At 38.6% G+C, this 14,117-nt stretch overlaps 2 protein-coding genes across 5 annotated transcripts in view; one reads left to right on the top strand and one right to left on the bottom strand.

The window, feature by feature from the left end:
* CALML6 (calmodulin like 6) overlaps positions 1-6,510 on the bottom strand; it is a gene marked incomplete at its 3' end in the record, with an annotated part of 68,560 nt that extends 62,050 nt beyond the window's left edge. Inside the window, exons 1-2 of the mRNA XM_084652008.1 lie at positions 6,481-6,510; positions 5,111-5,200 (exon numbers count right to left, since the gene is read on the bottom strand). The remainder of the gene's footprint in view (positions 1-5,110; positions 5,201-6,480) is intronic.
* A 62-nt stretch (positions 6,511-6,572) lies between these two features.
* The window catches only part of GNB1 (G protein subunit beta 1), a 92,029-nt gene continuing 84,484 nt past the window's right edge, over positions 6,573-14,117 (top strand). For 2 of the 4 annotated variants that reach the window (XM_084651917.1, XM_084651920.1), the window contains exon 1: positions 6,573-6,827. The gene's annotated coding sequence lies outside the window, so the exon portion shown is untranslated. Of the gene's footprint in view, positions 6,828-7,258; positions 7,286-14,117 lie in introns of those variants that run through there. The other 2 variants (XM_084651918.1, XM_084651919.1) reach the window with 2 other exon arrangements.

The raw sequence follows: 14,117 nt of genomic DNA, 5'->3' as shown, positions 1-14,117 counted from the left end.
ACTTTACAAATTATATCCAAGTAAAATGCTATATGAATCTTATGATGAGTTCAGTTGCTCCTAGACTTTGGGATAAGCAGGTGATTATCACCAGACAGATATAAATACCATTCCCTAAGACAAGGCAGAAAAAAGAAAAAGTTCTATGGCTCCATTTAATGTACAACAATAATGAACGTGTAGCAGAAAAGTAAATATTGCTAAGGCTTCTATTTGTTGACTTCCAACTGAGAAATGTTAGGGGACTAAAATGTCTAAAAACAACCAAAATAATAAACTAAGAGACCACCTCATATTCCAGAATCACACCAACACTCTTACATCACACTTTCAGATTATTCCCTGGAAGAGTATCTGAAGTTAGAAATATTTAATTTATACAATTTCTCTTTTTAATTAAATATATGGCAATAGAAAAGAGAAGATAATTGGTATAAGGAAATAACTGCATTCCCCAAACTAAGTTGGTTGAATTTTAGCTGGTAATTTGCTATCTAAACAATACTCTTTTTTCACAGCCCTTTTTGATGATTTTCAAATTGCTTTTTACACCTAATCTTACTGTCCATATAATTATATTTTTAAGACACCTGTCATCTGAGATAAGACTATTTCTCTCAAAAGACCTTAGTCAATGCCCACTGAAATCAATAGATCCAATGGAAGTCAACTGACTTAAGTTGTCACTGAATCACATACCCAGTTTTGGAGTCCCCTACTGAAATTGTCACTAACTGCATGCTCTTGATGGCTCCTTTTAAGGTCAGTGAGAGCTGCAGGTGCTCAGCACTTATCACAGTCAAGCCCTAGGAATAAAATTTTGAAATTCTAAGCATGTGTAATAAATAGAATAATTCCATTTTACCACTAAGTTTTATAGCAATTGTTATCCATAACATCTGCAACATTAAACAATGGCTATCCAGATTAAATTTTGTAATGGGTTATTAAATGTTACTTTATTCATTGTTTGCAATGATAATGGAATTAAGTTCATCATAACATGCAAGATATTTGATATAATAAATTAGGCCCGAGTTCTGCAATGGGCCTAGCACAGAGCTTATTGCAGGATCAGGGCTTTTATCATTCATGCAAGTACTATAAATTCTACTTACTGATTTAAGATAATATTTCACCTATCTATCAAAAATGTTACTTATCTTCTTTCATTTGCAACATGATAAAGGGCAAGAAAGTAGATTTTGTGCCCAGACACATGTGCGCGCACACACACACACACACACTTCTCTCTTTCGGCTACTTCATTCGATATACAGCTTTTGACCCAAAACTCACTTGCTGTGGATGTAGATAATCAGTGTATATTAGTTCTGTAAAAATGAAGCAGGTTAAGCTTAGTTGTAATAACCTACTGAATAAGAATGATTCCATATGTTCCTGACCATATTTTAGGACAATCAAAGTAGAGAGGTTTTCTCAAATTTTGCACAAGAAGCCCCAGTGCATGCTGGGAACAGAAGATATGGAATTTAGTTTTAGGTAGACTAACGTTATGTGTTCTGAAAAGTTGCAAATTATTTGCTTAATATTGAGTCCCAGTGTATTAATTCTAGGCATCTGGAAATCTGAAATATAAAATAACCTTCAGGTAAATAACACTTCCAGTTCCCTGCAACTTTTAAAATATTATGTAATTTTGGTGAAGAAGAGAGACCTGCTAAACCCCAGGTATTGCTAAGCCAAACAAGATCTACAAACAAAAGAAGAAACTGTCATATCTGAGTCCATTTATTTTTAAACCAATCCTAACTAAGCACTAGAATGAAAATATTTGCATTTCTCTAGCACCTTTCAAGCGAGGATCTCAAGGCATTTTATGAACAGTAAGTCTCACAACACCCCTGTGGGCAAGTATTATTGTAACACTTTTACAGGTGGGGTGATTGAGCCATAGACAGGTGAAAAGGTTTGCCCAAGATCACATGTAAGTGTGGCAGAGCAAGAAACAACCCAGTAATTGTTACCCCACTTCCCTGCTCTAACCACTTGACAACTCTACCTTTCAGTTCAAGACCTTTGGGGGGCAGGGCGGAGACAGCATTTCTGGTACACAATGGTTCCAAAGTTAATGTTTACACATTAATGTCTGCATGGACATTTTTAACCCTTGGACCTCAATTTTTTGTGTGTTAGCAGCAATCACACGACCGCAAGAGTGTGAATGAAATCTGGAGGTTGAAAGCTAGAATATAGCTCTTCACTGTGTATGAAATTAAATACTATCTTGGTCTAAAGGGGAAGTCCTCTAAGTCTGGAACTGGCAGCTAACTAAAATTGTTGTGGCACAATTGTTCCCTACTTGCAAATGTTTCATAATGATACTACCCTAAGTAGAATATTCTCATTTTTATCAACCAGCTTCTTTGTGTTCCACACAAAAGGCTTATAGTTCCTGTGCAATTGAACAACGATTTTTCACAGCTTTACTAGCAATGTGCAATGCACCGTAACACACTGATCTTATGTTAGAGTGCAACCTGCAAGACTCTTGCTTCCCAAGATCATAGGGTTTCTGGGAACGTAATAGTAAAAAACAGCCTCAGTCTATAACCATGTGAAGCCTTGTAGCCACGTTTGAAGCAGTTTTCAAAGGAACATAGAAATTGCCATACCAGATCAGCCCAAAAGTCCAGCTAGTTCAGTATCCTGTCTCTAACAGCAGTAAATACCAGATGGTTCAGAGGAAAGTGCAAGAAATTCCATAACGGAGAATTATGGAATAACCTGCTCAGAGAGGAAGTTTCTTCTGAAGCCTAGGTAGCCAGGCCATAGCTACACTAGCAAATATGTTTCAAGATTCCAACCATTGTTTCAGCTGGCATCTGACAGCTAAACTTTACTAGATTCCTATAATACGTTCACTTTTCTTTGGGGACTACAGCACTCTTTTGTCCTGGGTTATAGTATTAAGCACATTTCATTTTATGTAACATATTATGTAAAAATTAGGCATTTGCTGTGTTGCAAAATGGATATTATGTGTACACCTTAACTTTCAAATTGTCACTATGTGCAGACAGCAAAGAGAAACCATTCTGACAGTTTTTAAAATTCAACAGAACTAACTTGTCCAGTTAGTTAGTCTATAAATAAATAAATAAGACAACGTCCTCCCTTTTTTATTTTCAGGCTAATAGTATAACTTCGTATTATTCATAATTTTTGTTGGGAGGAGAATTATAATTAAGCAACTGGAATGGGAACATTTCTTACAGGCTGCATTGTGAGTATGCACTTAGGGAGGAAGAACTTGAAATTAGACACTAGGACGAGGTTTTGTCTGTTCAACTCTCTTACCAAACCCCTCATATACTGAAGTAGGTTGCACAGCCCACATCTAATATAGCACAGAATTTAGTCCATAGTTCTCATACAATACTGAAAAAGGTAAAAATGAAATGGACTCCTGGTTGAGGAGCAGTCTATAATTCTGATGGCATATTTTCTAAAAGCTCAGGATTCATGTAAATTTCTCTTTATGAGCAGCATGTAAGAATGGAGCAGACATATAAAGCAGGGCAAAGCAGTAGTAATGTGTGTCATCTAGTGTCACAGGTGCTTGAAATTAAGGGGAAGAAATGTTCACTGGTTTGTTATTGTATGGTTATAACAAACGATTCATGCCATATATATTTAAGTCTAGTAATACAGGGAAGGAGATGGGACCTAACCCCAGGGAAAGATACCACTCAGAAGACTAAAAGGTGGTTTTCTAATTCTGAACAAGCTCAGAGCCTTGTTTAAAGACAAAGTACCTTTTTGGACTTTAAATCTGCCAAGACACTTCTGGACACAGACTGGAAAGGGGCCAATCTGTTTTGGCAATTAAAGCTGATGAAATTCCACAAGAGCACTCAGGCCTGAACTCTGCTTAACAGTACATGTTTTTAGCTTCTATATGCCATCTCTTTTTTGTATATTGAATACTGGGTGGTCTCCCCTACATTCAACACAAAGTTTAGGGTCTCAAAAATGACATTTTAATCTCAGTGTTTAAAAAAATGCCCACCTATATACAGTATCTATAAACAACTATGAAACATACCCTATAAGAAACCCTACCACTCAGAGGAGAGGCTGTTTTGACTGGAACATTGCAGTAGTTGTGTTTATAATTACACTTCAAACACTTTACCAACACCCAGTAAAGCAGACAATAAGCCTCTGAAATAGTTAAGTCTCATCACTAGTTTACAGATGGGAGAAATTAAGCATAAAAGAGATCAAGGCCACAATCTGGGACCTCTAGGCACATGCCCTACTTTACACATGAGTAGTTCCATTGACTTCAGTGGGACTGTACCTGTCCATAGAGGTAAACACCCATAAATGTTTGTAGGAATGGGGTATAAGCAAATAGCCTGAGGTTACACAACAGAACAATAGTAGAACTGGGAATGTAACCCAAGAATTGTGATGCTCAGTCCTCTGATCTAGACACCTAAGTAAAGTTTCCTGTTTTGTTCAGGACTCCACCCTCAAATTTACCAGTAACATCAAACACAAGATGTAAGATTTTTCAAAACACATTTGAATATTTATTATACAAACAAAAATAAAAATATAGTTACCTAAATTATTTCATATTATACTAACACACATCAAGTAACTCATTCTCTTGAATCATAATCACCAAAACTATCCTTACTCTTTCTTAGTAACTACTCATAACCATCCAATTCTGAGGGGGTGGAGGGTTGTGTTGTTTTTTTTTAAACAAACATTTCCCAGCATGCACTTCCTCACATACCTGGCAATTTAAATCCTGGAGAAGGAGACAATTACAGACCTACAGAGGAAAGTTTTGAAGCTACAAGGAGCAACTTCTTTTCTTTGGTTTATTAAGAAATTAGTGTTATTTTTCTTTTCTAGCTTTATCAATACACATACAGACAGGATTTTAAGCCACCTTTTTTTCTGTGGGTTTTACTGGGTAAAGAGTTTAAAGAGTTTGTTTGGTTCTTATGGGCTTCATTGTAATTAGTTAGATGAGAAGAGAAGTCCTCACATGTGACTTAATGTAAAAGTACAGGAAAATGCACGTGGGACTGTTAATGAAAAAAGACTGGTGTATCTGTATACTTACTTTTCTGCCATAAGGAAAGCAGGTCTTGTTGCTAGGTCACTAAACTGGGATGCAGGAGATCACTTGATCTCTCTGTACCTTAATCCCCAGCTGTAAAATAAGAATAATATTTTTGTTTCCCATCCTTGCTTTTGCTTATTTAGATTAAACTCACTGGGGGAGGGACTATCTCTTACTATATATCTGTACAATTGAGTTCCAATCTGTTGGGGCTATGGGCACTGCTGCAATACAAATAAAACCCTACAGGGACATCTGTGTTTGATTATTTTAGATTATGTCACTGCTTGGTTTCTGAGTCCCAGGGGTAAAGTAAAAGGGAACTACTTCCAACCTTCTTGCTTTGTAGCTTTTTCTCCAAGATCCTGAAAGCGAATAGGTTTCTTATATCTTTAAAAATAATAAAAAAAACCCGCTCACTGAGGTCTCTGACTATTGTCGCGTCCTTTTCTTTCTTCAAACCCAACTTTCTTTTGGGGGGATAATTTTGGGGGGGAGGGATAGCTCAGTGGTTTGAGCATTGGCCTGCTAAACCCAGGGTTGTGAACTTGAGGGGGCCATTTGGGGCAAAAATTGGGGATTGGTCCTGCTTTGAGCAGGGGGTTGGACTAGATTGACCTCCTGAGGTCCCTTCCAGCCCTGATAGTCTATGATTCAATTTATTCTCATGTTAACTTTGTAATAAAAGGAATGGTTTTCTTTGCAAGGGCACCTTTGCTTAGGCGAAGCTCAAAATTTAATTTTTAAAAAAAAGTTGGTGATCCTTTACAAAACCTCAACTGCTGACACGGAGACCGTTACCTCCGGATTTAAACATTTCCCCGAGAGAATCATAGCACTGCAGGGCCCGAGAGTCCTCCGGAGGAGAAGTCCAGCCGCTGCAGGGAGCCAGGGAACCAGAAAGTGAAACTGACCACTCCGCGTTTCATGGTCCCGAAGAGAGAAATAAACTGCTCCACCAGAAAAACGTCACTTGGCCTGATCTCCGTTCTCCTCGTCGCCCTCTCCCTTCGGCCCCCATTGTTGTATGAGAGGCTAATTAAAGAGCTTTTGGGTGAGATGGGCTGGCTCTGCCTGCGGGGCATGAATCCTGGGATGGTGCTGGGGGTGGCCAGTGTCGTGCTAAAGCCCCAGCGCCTGAAACTACCCGGAGCTTTACCCCACAAACAAGGCTTCGTCCCCAACTCTTGCTCAGTCCCTTGGTGGCCCTGGCTTCCCTAGCCCCAGTGCCCCTCGCCTTCTCTCCCTCACCGCTGCTGCTATCTCACCCCACTTCCCTCCCCGCCTCCCCCTTTGCCCTTCTTACTTCCCTCCCCTCCTCCCATGCCCCCTCTCCTCAGTGCCCTTCCCACCGCCCTCGCCCGCCTCACCCTCCTCAGCCGCGCTGGGCGGGCTCGGGGGCCGGCCCAGGAGGCGGGGCGGGGCGGGGCGGGGCGGGGCCGGCAGCCGGGGTTTCCCGGCCGGGCCGCACGGGCGGGGCGGTTACCGCGCCCAGCCTGGCTCCGCTTCCCGATGGCTGCGGGGAGCTGAGCGGGGACCAAGCGCGCGAGGAGGAGCCGAGAGCCAGGGCGCCCCACGAGCCGCCGCCGCCTCCCCGGGACCGGCCAGACGCAGCGCGGGTGGCTCCCCCAGCCCGGTAGGGACGCAGCTGGAGTGGGCAGGGGCCGCGGGCGGCGGACACAGCGGCCCCGTTAATGAGCAGCGGCCGGAGGGGCAGGTAAGGGCCTGGGGACCCCTTCCCGCGGACACTCCCTCCTCCCCGGCTGCCCCACTCCCCAGATTCCCCAGGACCCTTCTCCCTGTGTCTCCGCGCCTTCTTCTCCCTCTCCTGCCCGCCTCATCAATCCCTCTTCCGCCCCTCCTGTTCGCTAACAGCCCCCCATGCCCCCTGATCTCCCCTGCCCCCAGCCTGTCCAGCGCCTACTAGCACAGAGAGATTGAAAATACCTCCCTTCAGCTTCCCCTAGCAAGTCTCTCTCTAGCTGCTGGAGGAGGAAGAGGTGGGGGTAGGAGTGGGAGAGTCTTTCTTTTGAAGGGTTTTTTAAGACCAGAAGGGAAGAGAACCCGGGGTTTTGCTGGGTTCCATTTTTAATTGCAATTAGGCTGGAGTGATTTGCACTAGGCACTGTGCTGTTCTTTGTGTGTGTGTATGTGTGTGTGCGTTAAGGTATAAAGGTGAGTTGGCAAAGAAACCGAGCCCTACAGAGGGAGTGTTGGGGGAGGGAGAGTCTCAAGAAATGCTGTGGTGTGTTTCTGCTGTAATGGTGGAAAATTGATTAAGAGGAGACAAGGGTGTGACAAACAGGGTAAGGCTGCTCCAAGCAGACCCTAGCCCAGAAAAGGGAACATCTGAGGCTTGGAGGATGGGTTCACACTGTTTTTTGCTGTGGGAGGAAGGGTGGGTATGGTCTATAGTTGTGTTAATCCCTTAGCTATGTTTTTTTTTTTAAATCTAGCTTGCATATTTGTTGTTCCTCCATCTGTTATGGTGCTGCATATTTTTGTGTGCCTGTAAGTGTAATATCGAAGATCATGGAGGATGTTTGCTACAGCAGAATAAGGGAGTTTCTCCATGCAAGAAGTGTTAAAAATATTAAAAACAACTCCTGCCCCCAAATTCAAAGCTTAGTTATGAAAAGGTTTTCAGTACATTTTTTATCCATTAAAGGTGTTTTCAAAGTGTAGCTTTTTAAATTTCAATTCTAAAACTGCATATAAAAATGAAAAAGGATGTACAGTCATGTATATTTTAAGTAATGAATATGAAATTAGGGCATAGGCAAGACTTTAAAAATAATCTTGTCTAGAAGAGAGTCAGGATGACATAGAGCTTATTACAAGATGTCAATTAATCACTTGTGAAGATTAGCTGAAATTTTAACAAATGTGATTTTTCAATATTCTCTTACCAAGTCACTACTTGGGACTCATTTCAAATAAGGCATCCTTTCCATGATGTTAACTGCCACATTATTAGGTATTGTCTACACACTAGAAACAAAGAGGAAAGAACATCTGACAATAAAAGGAAGCTTTAAAAAAAAAATCCAGCAAAATTGTTCTTGTAGACAACTGACTGAAATGAGAGACAAAACATTTTGCAGTTTGATCATTTCTGCACCTAGTCGTTGGAGGCTTATTCCACATTTTGAAGCTTGTTTGCTGAGCAGAAGGATGTGAATCAAGACAAAGTGCTGTCGATTTATATGTAAAATGCATGTGAAAAAATAAGAGATTGCACTGAGATCTAAACTCTTTTTAAGTGCTAAGCATCAGTCTTTTTAGATAAGAGTGTATTTTTGGGGAGCGAGGGGATAATAGTGCAGTTGTTTTGGTGGCTGCAGCTTACCGAGGGTGTGTGTTTGATTTTCTTTTTGCTGTGAATGAATGGATCCTTCTGTGCCTGGGCCCAATAACTGCAACAAGATGGCGTTTGCAGCAAGGCAGCTCTCTCATTTTCAACTCCTCCTCATAGCTCTGCCAAAGTAGATCTTATTCCTTACTTGTATTTTGGATGTCTTTTGTTTTTTGTTTGCTTTCTCCTATTATTTTGTGGTAGGAAGGGGATTGGGGGAATGGTAAAACAAACGTTTTTCTTCCTGTTTTAATTTTTGTAGGTTTTCCCCCAAATACATGGGAGGATAGACTAGGTGGGAGGAGTAAATAGTTTTGTTGAAATTTTCATATAGGCTGTGACTGAATAAAACAGAAACGTGATTTTGTTCTATCATCTAATGCCCGTTATAATGGCATTTAGGAACATTTTTCTTTTGTTTTCTATTTTAGCCACAAATAGACTTTTAAAAAAACATTTTTCCATAATGTGTATACAAAATCCTGTATGAGTAGCTTTGTAAAATTTTGTTTTACCAGTCTAGTAATAATCAGACCCCAAGTAGTCATTTTTTGTGATACAAAGGAGAAGCTCCCTTCTGCTTGAGAATGTTCAGATGATATGTGGAGGCTTTTAAAACTGCATTTGACCTGAAATAGTTGTCATACTTAGGGCATTATTCTTTCCATTATAGAGAGGTGGAAGAAAAAGGTTATTTGGATATTAAAACCTTTTTCTGTGTTTTATATGGTACATGTCATATTTTAAAATTACATTACAAGATGACTTTTTAAAAAAAGTATATATTCCAGAAAGGTATAAATTTCCTATTGGTAGTTTATGATGTTGTTTATCATTTATACTAGTGTTAACCTTATTTCTAACTTCACATCCTCAATAAAATAAACTCTCCAGTTAGTATTTAATAAAATAGATTTACTCCCAAGCATTTTCAAATGACTGTTAATAAGTTTAAAATACATGTTGCACTATTCTAAAAATATTTTGCTGCTTTGTAATATGTCTTCTGTATTCAGATGACCTCTAAACTCTTGATAATGGATCAGGAGTTTTAGTACTGCTCTGTGGATTTATTTTTTTTATAATCCATCATTTGCCATTGGTTATTTAGAGTATAACCAATCTGTTTTATAGCTTACTTTTGTATTGGGCTACAAAAACCTTATTTGTGACTAAGGTTTTTGTTTCCGTTTTTGTGTTTTGTATTGGAAATGCATAATGTTAGCATTTTTCAAAATGAAGATAAATATTGAAGAAATTAACTACATCTATATAATTAGTTCAATAAATCATTTGAAGGACATTTCTTTAAGAACCTGTCAGTGTTGTTTCAGTTTGAATATTTTTTTTTATGCCATTGAATTTAAAACTAGCTTCACTAGTATTTAATATTTCAGATTCTTCTTCTTTTTCATGGTAAGAACTTGAAAAATAAAGTAGGTTCCTGTATTGGGCGACTAAGATCATATACATTTATCCCTGCTTAGTCCTTATAGTTGTCAGGTCATTGTGTAGCAAGCATCCTTTCATGAAATCTTTGTTGGTGCCTCATGTTCAGAATCTACTGTAAATCCAGCTGGAACAGCTTTGAGGCTTTACCCTCACTTGGAGAAACATATTTGAAGATGGAATGTTAAACCTAATAAGAATTCACAATTTCTTAAGGTAAAAAAAGCTAGCAGTGTTTCCCACCATTTGAATGCATAACTTTATCCAATTGTGAACATTTAGTAAATCGATCTTAAATTTAAAAACTGAAACAATTAAAACTATTGTCCTTATTCGTGTATTAATATTCTTGGAAATTAGCAATTATTGTGGAATATGAAGAATAGTTTGACTTTTGGTTGTTGTATACCCAGCATGTAAATGTGATTGCTTTGGAATATATTCATTAACAACAAATATATATAATCTTTTTTGTGTATAACACCCTTCCCCCAAACCAAACAAGATGTTGTTAGCTGTTGTGTGTAACAACTTCCTGGTGTTCTAAAGGTTTAAATTAGGTCATGTAGGAAGCAACTAACTGATCTTCCTTAGCAGTTCTGTTTTGAGTTATGATTTCTCAACCACAGTGTGAAATTAGATACCGGTAACTATATAAAATCAGAATGTAGGGATATAAACTGTATATGTAATTTTGCTAAAATGTGTGCTTTTTACGTAGTTCCTGTAAGAAGGGTTTTAAGTTAGATCCCTTCAGAAAGCTGAGATCCAGAAATATATTCTTAACAAAGCAAGATAAATTCTTTCTTAGGTTGATTCCTTGCAACTTCCAGGTTAAAGGTACAGAAGTATTAAGGAGGTGATGCATTTACTAATTGAGTTTATTCTTGTGATTGAAATTTGTATTTTGTAGCTTTCTGCTAAAATGACTGTAGGTTTTGCCTCCTGTAGATAAGGCTTGGCTCATGTTGCGGTCTTTGAATTGGATTAAATTCTTACTGTCCATGGATTTTTGGCTCTCAGCATTAGTGGATTGGTAATTGATATTCTCAATTTTAATATCCAGTTTTAGCCATATGGCATACCGTATTGTTTTGAGACTCCCATTTAGCAACTAGTTTGATACTAACAAATGGAAATGAGAAATCATGTAGTCATATGGTTGAATTACTATTAGACAAATCTTCTTAGGACTCTTCACCTCCCCCCCCCCCCCCCAAATGCCTACACTGACTAATGCCAACATTTCTTGCCGTAACATATTAGTGGTTGTGGTAGGGAGAACGTTGATAACCCTGTGCTGGTTAGATTCTGTTACTTTGATGGTCAGGATAGGGTGGAGAGCAAGGGTGTTTTCTAACTATAGCCTTAAGTGCAGGCTAAAAAATAGTTTACCCAATTGAAAATCTGGATTGTTTTTCTTGCAACCAAAGTCACAAATTAACTTTTAAAAAATTATATATGGATCAGTTTAATGTTGGATCACAATTTAATATATCTCCAAAGGGTGTGTAGCATATCTATATTAGTTTTTCAGCTTTCTCAGCTGAAAACTTTTTTTTTGCATTGACCAAAAATATATACACTATCTGTACATACTTGAGCCAATTGGTAGTTTAGCAGAACATTAAAAGCTTTTTAAAAGATTTGAGCTGACTGTTAACTGTGTCTTTGATTACTTGTGCATCTAATGGTAATTTGCATTTCCTTAGAAGGCTTCCCAATGCAAGCAAAAAATGTAGATATTCAAAAATATGCATACATGTTTAAAGGTAGAGTATTATATAAGGACAGATTTCTATTACCCATTTAAAAAAATGGTATTGTGAACCTCAGGTAACAATAGTGTATCCAAGTTTTTTAATATTTGTATATGTAATTTGACCCTGGTGCTTATATGATAATTGTTGAACTGCAGTATTGAAATTAGATTACGCTGATGTGAAAGTATTTCAATTTTAAGAAAGAATTACTTGTATTTAGGTTGAAGACTCCAGTTTTTCATTCTTGTATGTAAATCATAGTAAAATTTCTGAAACTTCACAGAAGCATAAACATGATTGGTGGTGAGACTCCAAAATAATCATCCACTGGTCAGTCACAGTAATTTCAAATGCTAGTTTGAACACTGACTTCTGTTGATTCTCTAGATCTGTGACTGATTTGGAGCTGCTCTGTAATTTATGAATATTGTATGTTCTGGCATTTACTATATTAATATATTGAGTTAGTTTAATATGGGGGTGTCAGGGAAAAAAAACAAGCAGGAAGGTAAAAGAATGGCCAATAAGTCACTTCTCAGCAAACACTTCAGACAATGCTAGGAGAGGAAGAGGCCTGCAAACCCAGGAGATCAAAAGAACTAGGAACAGTTTAAAAGCTAACACCCCCTAAAGAGAAGGGGATAGATAGTTGTGCAGGGCAGCCAGGGTGAGAGAGAAACATCTATCATGGGAGTCTAAAGAAGCTAGCCCTGCTTAGGTTACCATCAGAGCATGATAAGGTAGAGATGGATGTACCTTGTTTTCTAATCTTTTTTTGTCTACAGGCTCTGTTCCTACTGCAAAATAAGTAAGTTTGTTGTAAGAAGGTGTTTTGTTGTTAGCCAATGGTTGTATATTCCTGAAGAGAAGAGCCGCAAGTTCCTGGACTCAGACCTTCTGAGTAAGCACTGTTACACAGGTTATTGCAGCTCGGGGCCTGATCTAACTAAGGTCATATTTATGTGAACAATTAGCCCATGGCAAGTAGGAGCATGAATCTACTCCATGCTAGCTTGCTGTGGACTAACTGTCCATGTGGACCCTGCTGACGCATGTTAATAGTTTGTTAATGCACTTTAATTTAGTTCTCTTTGACACAGGACTAGATCAAAGCGCATTCCCGAACTGTTCATGACACATACTGACAGTGCTTGGTGTACCAGTGCACACCCCACCTTGCCAGGGGTTTAAATGTTTGTGTAGAGAAGCCCAAGAGTGGCAGAATTGTAGAATTCCACCCCAGGATATCTAAAGATGCGAGGCCTAAGACCTGAGGGGGCGTACCAGAAGTGCAGCTAGCCCTATAACGGAGCAAAAGTGACAAGGACCAGATTTCAGAGTAACAGCCGTGTTAGTCTGTATTCGCAAAAAGAAAAGGAGTACTTGTGGCACCTTAGAGACTAACCAATTTATTTGAGCATGAAAAGCTCATGCTCAAATAAATTGGTTAGTCTCTAAGGTGCCACAAGTACTCTTTTTAAGGACCAGATTATCTTCAGTTTGACATTTTCATAGAGAATACTTAAAGGGAAAGCCAGGTGCTGAGGATAAGCAGCAGAAGAAAAGAATGATAAAAGAAGAAACCATGTCTGACTGTGTAAATTTTAGTCTTGTAGAAACACCGTGTACTGCTCAAGGTGTATATATATATATATATATATATATATATATATTTTAGTATTAAAACTTTGCTTTGTAAAAAGTACCTAATGTATTTAAATTTTTAGCCTGCAAAATCTCTCTAATTTCTGGTAACTGTGTGGAAAAGGAAGCATCTTTGACACATGCTAAGGATTACTTGAATGCTGGATAGCTGAACAGCATTTTACATATGTCCTGTTGTTGCTGCGAGTAATTCTGATTTGTGCTCCAGCTGTTGTCAGTTGTATTTATGGTTGAATATTTAATGCTACCACACTCCTCTGAGCAAAATTCACCAGCATTCCTAATTATAAAATATGGATTGTCCATAATTAGAATGTTTAGTTTGCTTTTATTACAATGGCAGATTCCATATGGCTGAATACAAGTATGAAGGATCATAATTAAAATATATTGTCATTATCTACAACTCTTTCAAGAAAGGAAAAAATTTATAATAGCAAAATATGCGGTTCCACAAACTCCTTAATGCGGCCTTACAAACTTGTTGTGAGCATTCTACTAGGTAAGGCACCAAAGCTGCTTGTTCACCCTTATTCAGTAATCAAAAATTTACTTGGTCCAGGAAAGTTGAGTGAGTTGAATTTTGCAAGGCTGCCATAAGACTTTATGACAGAGGTAAAGAATCACAACCACCAAGGATGGGTAGGCATTGCTGACATGAAAGTTTCACCTATTTCTTCTTAACAGTCAAGATTGTGATGTACCCTTTCATTGTTGCTGTTGTAAACCACTCTATTCATATTCTAAATAATCTTAACTGCTACCTGCTTTTGTA

The sequence above is a fragment of the Lepidochelys olivacea genome (genome assembly GCF_965140295.1).
Source record: "Lepidochelys olivacea isolate rLepOli2 genome assembly, chromosome: 18".
Taxonomy (NCBI): Eukaryota; Metazoa; Chordata; order Testudines; family Cheloniidae; genus Lepidochelys; species Lepidochelys olivacea.
The sequence above is the reverse complement of the archived record's forward strand: the minus strand, read 5'-3'. Positions and strand labels throughout refer to the sequence as shown.